The sequence below is a fragment of the Neomonachus schauinslandi genome, chromosome 3 (assembly GCF_002201575.2).
Source record: "Neomonachus schauinslandi chromosome 3, ASM220157v2, whole genome shotgun sequence".
Taxonomy (NCBI): Eukaryota; Metazoa; Chordata; class Mammalia; order Carnivora; family Phocidae; genus Neomonachus; species Neomonachus schauinslandi.
This window is the reverse complement of record NC_058405.1, coordinates 75,647,165-75,656,330: the sequence shown is the minus strand read 5'-3', so window position 1 is coordinate 75,656,330 and position 9,166 is coordinate 75,647,165.

Below are 9,166 nucleotides of genomic sequence, written 5' to 3'. Positions count from 1 at the left end.
GAAAGAAAGAAAGAAAGAAAGAAAGAAAGAAAGAAAGAAAGAAAGAAGGAAGGAAGGAAGGAAAAGGAAAAGAAAAGGAAGAAGGAAAGAAAAGAAAAAGGAAAAAAAGTCTCATAAGGGTGCTGACTCAACAAGTAAGTCTGTCTATTTTGCTAACCTCGGGGCCCTCCTCACAATTCTTTTATTCATATTTCGCTGTCTCCTCTTCTGGGTCCCCGCGGGGCTGTTTCAGACTGTCAGTCATCCTAAGTACCTACCTGGCATATGAGCCCTCCTTGTCCTAAACCAATGCCTGTAGTTTGCACTAACGGTCCTTGTCTCCCCTACAGTGATTTTCCCACCTTCCTCTTCGCCCTTCAGGGAAATTTGGTTTGAATGTGGTTCCTGCACAGTCTTTAGGGCTGGCTCTTCAGTCCCCCTGAAATACATTTGCTGCAATGATTGGACCAGAGGAGGTCACATGTCGTGAGGCTAGCCAATTAAAGTAATTCAAATCCCGGGCCACCGTGATTGGGTCAAGGATGCGCTTAAGACCCAGATTGGTCTAGTCCAGGCCCATGCCAGGATTCAGGCATCCCCATCCAGGAAGAAACCTCTCCTTTTTTGCTGTACTCGATCCCATTGTCAGGGACTGGGCAATGGCATCTGAGGATCGGAGCCAACATTCACAGAGAGAGGGAAAGAAACCAAGTTCTGATGACATTGTTTGAACTCCTAGATGCAGCCCTGTCCTTGGACTTTTCACTGTATGAATCTGGTGTTTCTTTTTTGTTCCAGTCAGTTTGAGCAAGATTTTCTGTCACCTGCTGTTGGCCAAGTCCGACACATCCAGTGTCTTCCCCACGCCCCAAAGCAGCCTCCGCAGTGCATCCCACAGACCCTGTCGCCACCCTTCAGCAGGTGGCCTGCCTCCTACTCCGTCGAGAGAGAGAAGCCAGCCTGTCCAGAGTCCACAACTTCTCTCGGACTTCTCAGCTATCTCCACCTCCATCACTGTTGGAGTATCCTCCAAACAGTGCTTCCTCCTGTCCGCAGTGCGCCGGGCCCCCTCTGCTCGGGATCCTGTCCCCCCTGCCCTCCTCTGGGATTTAGCTTTATCAATTACTCCCTCTTCCTTTTATCTCCAATCTCTCTGCTCCAGTGGCTCTTTATCTTCAGTGTATGAACTAAAAAGGGAAGAAAATAAGGAAAGAAAAACAACTTTCCTTCTTCCTGAGAATCAATTTGTCATCCCCGTTCTTCACTTCACAGCGTGTTTGCTTCCAAAAATATTCTATACTCCCTGTACTTTCTTATCATTCATTCACTTCTCAACTCACTCTGGCAATTAGAATTCTGCCCCTCTACTCTCCTGAAACTGCCAAGTGCAGTGGCCTAATTTCAGCATTTCACTCCTCTATAACAGTTGATTCTGCTGATTTATCCTTTTCTAAATGGCCTGCTGAACACTTCCCTCATAGATCTTCCTATTCCTTTTCAGTGGTCCCTCCTCCATTTTCCATCCCTCAAGCCAACAAATGTGTTGCCTTTTCTGGATTACAAAACCTGTTGAAAAATGGACAAAGCCTATGGTTTGTTTCCCTAGAAACATGTACTTTGCATGGTATCGATCAAGGTTGTTCGTAACAAACTGAAGAATACACTCCAGCTAGGGGAGTCAAAAAGGGGCTTTTCCTGAGAGCACAGACAGTTCATGTAAAGGTTGGGAGTGCGAAACTTCCAGGAACCCTAAACACACAATGGAACTGTTCTGCCTCTGCCCGCTGAGAGGGCCCCCAGAGAAAAGCCACCACCGAGCTGCTGGCCCCAAAACTATAGCAGCTCTAGCAGGGACTGTGCCAGCAATGTGGCGCCCTGCAGCCCAAGCTTCTCTCCTCATGTGACTCCAACCGGATCAAGTCCCTCATGAGGTCCACTGTCTTCGGGTGACCCAATTTCCAATCAGGGTCTCTCCCAAGCTCGTCTTCCTGGCAGAGCCTGGGTCTTCATGCATAATCCTGGCTTCAAAGGGAGTGGGACATGTGGTTTTTACCTTTCCAGCTCTGCACTGTAGAAAGGGGGCTAAGCAGGATAATGTCAGGCTAATCAATCTACTGTATCACTATGGGTGCGTAAATGCAAAATTCAGAGACTGAAGTTTAAGAAACATATTTTAAATGTTAATCTTAAGTACTTTAGTCATGTTTTTTTTTTTTGGTCACAGTTGAAATTGCCTTTAATAGGAGAAGGAATGTATTGGCTCTGATAAAAAGTTCAAACACAGAGCTAGCTTTGTCACAATGTGTCCATGATCTTGGGCGCCAGGGTTTGCTCACTCAGGAGCTCTCTCGTTCTCGTAGTTCTGTTCCCACTGCTTCTCTCTCAGGCAAGATCTCCCTGCGGTGACTAGTTGGCCAACAGCAATTTCCTGTTCATATTCCCACCAGTACAGCAATTCCAGCAGACAAAGAGCTCTTTTTCCCAAATGGTTTTAGCAGAAGATCTAGAGTGATCAGCTGCTCCTCCTTGAATCCACCACTGTGACTGGGGGGTGCAGGGCTCTGAGTGGTGTGCCCAATTCTGGGTCCAGAATGTGGGGCCATCTCTACATGAACAAGTTGAATTAAGGGATATTGGGATGGAGGTGCTCCCTAGAGGAAATAGTATGTTGTTAGCCAAAGGAAGGAGAATGGATGCTGGAAAGACAAATTCAAGAGCTGTCCCTTACACCAGAATTCTACTTCCTGCCTTCTGTTCCAGATTCCCTTTGCATAATCTCAGCTACTTCTGTGGCTTCAACTGCTGCCTTGGCTTAGGACCCTTGGGTCTGGAATAAACCTTACTTTGATTATCTTCATCCAGTGGAATAGAAAGCTCAAGTCAACAAAAGAATAGTCCATTTGAAAGGAATTTTTTAAAAGGGATTTTTTTAGAAGGAGGAAGGACCCTGTCTTTTTCTTCCCTATCTAAAAACATGTTAAACAACATTCTGAAATGACTCTCATTGCTTCTGGTCTTCTACTAAAAATGGAATTGTTCACTGTCAGATAATCCAGCTCATTTTGTCAAAATGGAGGACACAGGTATTTTTGTCCACAAAGGGAATATTTTTAAAAATATATTTATTATTCTTCTTTAGGAACAGAACTCTTGATCCTTGGGATCTTCAATTATTCACTGATCTCATCTAAGGAAGTTTCAATGGTCATCTCTAACCTCAATTGTCTTAATTCCCAGCAAGCATGATTTTGAGCAATTCTGTCAAGGTTGTATTTTCTCTTCCCTTTAGTGTAGTTTATCATCTGGGAAAGAAGCACACAGATTTGAGTAGGTGACTACCTTCAAACCAGTTTCTTAAGACGTGTCCAGGGATGGAGTAACAAATGAATTATGACCTAGTGTTATCTGTTGGTATCCAAAAATATTCCCAAGCACTAATCCCACCCAGATCCAGTTTCCTATCTTTAAAAGACATTTTCATCTCAAGGTCCTGAAAACATAACAACTCAATAAATCTCAAATGGACTCATCTTTAGTATTTGCTTTTTGTTCAATATTCCCTATTACAATGAATTACTATCTATCTTTTAAAAAATCAGAAATTTCTGAGTTGTCTGTCATCTCTCTCTCTCTCTCTCCTTTCTTATCCAGTTGGTCATCAAGTATTGCTACTACCTCCTGAATCTCTCTCGAACCTGTATCTTTCCGTCTTCCCCTGCACCTCCTTAATGAAGAAGACCCTTTCCAGGAATTGTGGGCAATTAACTTGGACTCATAACAAAAGCCTGAAATGCTCTTTTCCATTCCATCCTTCACTGGAAAGGAGAACCAGACAAGCATCTGACCTCTGCTCTGGCTTTAAACCTGTCCCCTCCCTCACCACGGAACCTCACTCACCAGGAGGAGATCATTTTTCCCTCTTTGGACTTCAGTTTCCTCATTGTAAAATGAAGGGGTTAGACTATAATCTCCAAGCCCCTTCCAGCTCAAAAGTTCTGGAATTCTAGTTCCAACCACTCTGTCACCACCCCATTTATCTCACGGGATTAGTGTGGACATTAAAATGATTGTACTTTCAGTGCCACTTGGAGGTGACACTGATGGATTCATGGTAATGAGTCCCATGCCTAGAGATTTAAAAGCTCATAAGTCAGACGTTTCAAGCACAGTCACATATATTCAGTCCAGGGAGCAGGGCTACTGGAACCCTCTCTAGTCACTGGGGTGGCCTGGCGGACAGCTTCCAGGCAGGCCTGGAGGGCTAGCTCCAATCCGGCAGGCAGAACTTCAGAGAAGCTGTGGGTCTGAGTCATTACTAGTCTCAGCCCTGGAGCAACAGACTCCCCGGGGACGTGGGCAGGGCTCTCCTAACACCTGCCACAGCCTCCCTCTCTTCACTCCTTTATTGTTTTCTCTTCTTTCTTAGGTAGCGGGGGTGGGGAGGATTGTTTTAGTAGCTGGTACCAGATTTCTATCAGGGAGGCACTTGTTTAGGAAACCCCCTGAGCCAGCCTGTCTGGGGATGGTGGGAGAGCGTGCTCATTTAGTAGGTGGGGAAACCAAGGGGAAAACAGGAGCAGGCAGTGTACAGAAGAAGAAGCCCAAATGGCCAATGAATACAGAAAAATCTTCTTGGTCCCCCAGTTAATGGCTGACTGGTGAGGAGTACAGAAACCACGCTGGCCTCGAGGTGGATGGGCTTCACAGTGAAATATATTCTCTCGAGTTCCCTGTGGGATCAGGCTGAGGGAACTTTCGGGAAACTACCTCCTTGCTTAACTGGATTTCTTACCATTGGAAGGATGGCATTTAAACTCGGAGGACCAGGTGACCCCAGCTGTCACTTACATTATGTTAGTAACGTAACACAACTGTGTTGCTTTCTGACTTTTTAAAATTAAAAATGTATTAAATTAAAAATGTATATTGACCTGTGTTCGCTACTATATATCACACCAGAATCCACTGAGATTTATTATGTGCTATTGCTCTGATTACCTAGTGGCTCCTGGGGGGGGAGGAAACATACACATAGATTTTTCCCAGTGTAAAGCAGGGAGGACAACTGAAATCACTGGTCACAGTCTTGAGTTTCCCTAAAATACCAGTGAATCTCGTGTGAGTCTGGGGCGTTCATGGCCATGTGAAGAGTTGGGGCCCCCAGGCTCTCCCTCTCACAGTCCCATGGAGAATGATGATATTAATGCAGCAGAGGGGAGCCAGGGACAACACTATGGGGCTTGCTAAAAACATGACATTTTCTTCCTATTCCATCATACAGTTATGTCAAGAAAGATAAGATAGGAAGTAACAGACAAAATATTTAATACTGACTTTCCATAAAACTCTTCAATAAAACCTTTCCAAGAACTTTATTGAGAAATCGGAGCTGGCTCTCTCTGTGCATGGCATGCCTCTAAGGGTCTAAGCCTTAGCGGTCCCACCTTCCTTTTCTACCCCTTGATAGTCACCATGGAGGAGGAACCGTGTTCACCCAAATGGGTGATAAAAAATTGAACACCGTTTTACAAACCTTTCAAACATTTATAAAAGTTGAAATTAGGTTTAAAGAGTCTAACGGCTCCATCTCTTTCATGGTGGAAGTTGTTCTGATCAGGGCAAATGGACCTCCGACCCAATTGGACTTTTTGACCCCAATGACTCTGTAAATGGAAGCTCTCCCTTGTGTATCTCGCATATACGAGAGCAGTCACTCAGAGGACAGAGGACAGCCAGTCTGCTAAACCTGCCCTTGGCCCAAAGCATGCTAACTGGGAGGACAGAGATGGGGACCCAGCCAAACCCTCCCCTGCCCCACGCTGGGCAGCACCTGGGGCTGTGGAACCCTGCCCCTTGCCCTTTTCCAACACATATTCCATTCCCATCTCCACCCTTTGTCCATCAAGTGGGCAGCATTGGGGGAGGCGGATTTTCAGGTGCTGGATCACCTTGCTTGCATTTTCTAGCACTGCAGGGAGTCCCAGGCTTTTTCATCTGTTCCCAGGCCTGTGAATACCGTGAGATGATGTTGGGCCCTCTCCCCGCTGCCGAAGCCACTCTCTGGATCCCCAAACCAGGGTATGGCCAGCCACTCTGGGCCCTGCAGGAGATCAGCTCCTCCAAGCATACCTCTGAGGAATGTCTAGTTAAAGCCACAGGAGGGGGTGGGAAAGTAACTCTTTAAAGGTTCAGAGAAACAGCCCCATAAAATAACTAAGAAACAAGTGTAGCTGGTAGATCAATGGGGCATGTAAGTTATGAGACTATGGTATCAATTTTTATTTCTTTATTTATAGACACTATAACAAAAATAACCTTTTAAAAGTGTTATTCGGGCTTGATAAAATTAAGCCCCCCCCCCCGCCCCCACCCTGCCGCATCCCTGCAATACTGCAATCCAATTCTGATGCTAGCCACTCAGAGTCAGCATAGATTGCACAGGTTAAGGGCATGGTCCCCAAGTGTCCTCATTTCAGATGCCTGCCACAGGTTTGGTCACCTGCACTTCCGACTAACTGGCTACCAGTTTGGGGGATCCCAACACCCCCTCAGGTTTGATAACTCATTAGAATGACTCAGAGAACCCAGGAAGCTGCTATACTTACAATGATAGTTATGAAAAAGAATACAAATCAGGACCAGCCAAGTGAAGAGTCACATAGGGCAAGGTCCGGAGGGTCTTAGACACAGAGCTTCTGTGTCCTGTCTCATGGAATTGGGGTTGTCACCCCTCCCAGAACAATTCACCACCAGGAAGCTACTCTCAGAAGCCTCAGTGTCTAGAAATTTTGTTGGGATTTCATTACTTAAGCATGATTGATTAAATCATTGGCTTCAAAGTTGAACTCAATCTATTTCCAGCCCCCTTCCCCTCCCTGGAAGTGGGGAGGTCATGCTACTGTCACAAGACTTGGAGCCCCAGGCTTCTAATCACATGGTTGGTCTCTCTGGCGTGACCAGTCCCATCCTGAGTCACCTCATTAGCATAAGCTCAGGTGTGGATGAGGGGCTCCCCATGAATAATAAAGACACTCCTGTCACTCAGGAAAGTCCAAAGATTTCCAAGTTATTTTTCAGGAAGCAAGACCAGACAAACTCTATTATAATCTCTAACAACATTAGTTTATTGATACAAGATTCTCAGGATAATCCTCCCAGAAAAAGTAGGTATTATGTGGATTTTCCAGTAAAAGAGAACAAATGAACTGTTGGGAAGATAATTCTGGGCTAAATGTCAGTATGAGAGCAAAAAACAAAGATAGCAGGAAGAAGGAAATCTTAAAACCAAAATGCACAGTCCTAAAAGAAAGATTAAAAGGTGCAAGTCCTTGGGGTGGGGAAACTATAGACCATCAGAAAGAATAGAGCGAGGTAGGTTTCACCTTTTATGACTATTTAAAGACCTACAAGTTGAGAGATATCATTATGGCAAGACCAATATTCTCTTGAACAAAATGTAGGACTTGGACTTGCCAGTTGATGGGGCTCTCCACTCAGAAGAACTCTACCTAACACCCACCAGGCAGGCACAAATTGATGGATATGGTCATGCATCATTTTGGCCTGGTGCATATCTGCCAGACTGAGAAAACAAAATGTGACAAGAATCTTCTGAAATGAAATTTAGAAGCTTGTTAAAAAACACATTACCATCTGGAAGTAAGTACAAGACATAGATTTATGAGAAATCGGTGTCTTCTGGGAAACACTGAGGTGCTAGCAGAGAAAGATCTTTTTCGATTTTCACTGTATTCTTGCCTGCCAACTTGGAGGGCCTGGTAAGCAAAGATGTCAGATGTACAGGTCTTCATTTTCTTCAAAGTGGGAAGTTTGAAAACTAACCCTCTATAAATGTGAATTTTTTCATGTTCATTTCATGAAAAGTGTATAATTCTGTATAAAAAGGAATATACAATTTTCCTAAACATTGAGACCTTGATTGTATCTGTTTGATATATTCTTCACTAAATATTAGTTGCTTCCAAACATACAGACACTTGGTATCTGTAGACCCAACATTTAGATAACTGTCTTTTTTTCACATAAACCTTTACTTCCCTGATAAGTGAAGAATATTATTATTAAAACTTTTAACAAATACACCAATATTACATCCATTCTAAGATGCATATTTTCACAATTTTACATTTCTAAAACTGGGTACATATTTGAATCAGTGGTGTCTCACAAATATAATTGCCAGAATTTTTTTTTCTTTATGACACATAAGGGAATGTGCATCTATAAAACCTTAGATTGGATGAAATATGGGCAATTGCTTAAAATGTTATTAGACAAAACATTTGAAGTTTAAAGAACCCCATTGTCTTAAATAGCTTGAATGCTTTAAGAACATGACAGGGATTAAGTGTCCAAATTCTAGAATTGTTAAAGAACTTTAAAAAGTGTCTTCAGGCATGTGAATCTACAGCTTTAAGACATCATTTGCTCTCCTTTAACCTCTTAATGTGATAATTATAGTAATAGATTTTTTTATGTTGAATCATATTTGCATTCCTGGAATAAACCCTACTTGATATGATGAATGTTGGTTTTATAGACTACTAGATTCAATTTTCAAATAGCTTATATGGAAATGTTGAATTCCATAATAGAGCTATGGCTTTAATTTTCCTCAGGTATATGCAACAAGGAACGGTTCTTCTTTCTCTTAAAGAGATTTTGTTACATTGGAATTAACTGATCATTAGTTGTTTGGTAAAACATTGGTTCTGCCATCTGGTTTTACTGTCTTGTTTGGAGGGGGAGAGAGAGTTTTCACTACCAATGTCACGTCTTTATAATAGTTTTAGGACTTTCTACGTTATCTATTTCTTCTCAAGTCACTTTTGGCAATTTATATATTTTATATATTTTTGGAATTCGCATATTTGTCTAAATTTTAAAGTTATTGGCATAGCTTTATAGCATTCTTTATCTTTTTATCTTTGGCACACAGACATGGTGCCCATCTTCCCATTCTGAATCTTACTATTTTCTTTTTCTTAATAAATATTATTAGATGTTTTTCAAAAGAATCGATTTTTGTCTTTGTTGATCCACTTTAGAGTATCTTTGTTTCCAGTCTCATTACTTTCTGCTAATTTATATTACTTCTTACTTATACTTTCTATGTGCTTATTCTGTTATTCTTTTTCTAACTTCTTACATTTGATTAAAATGGATT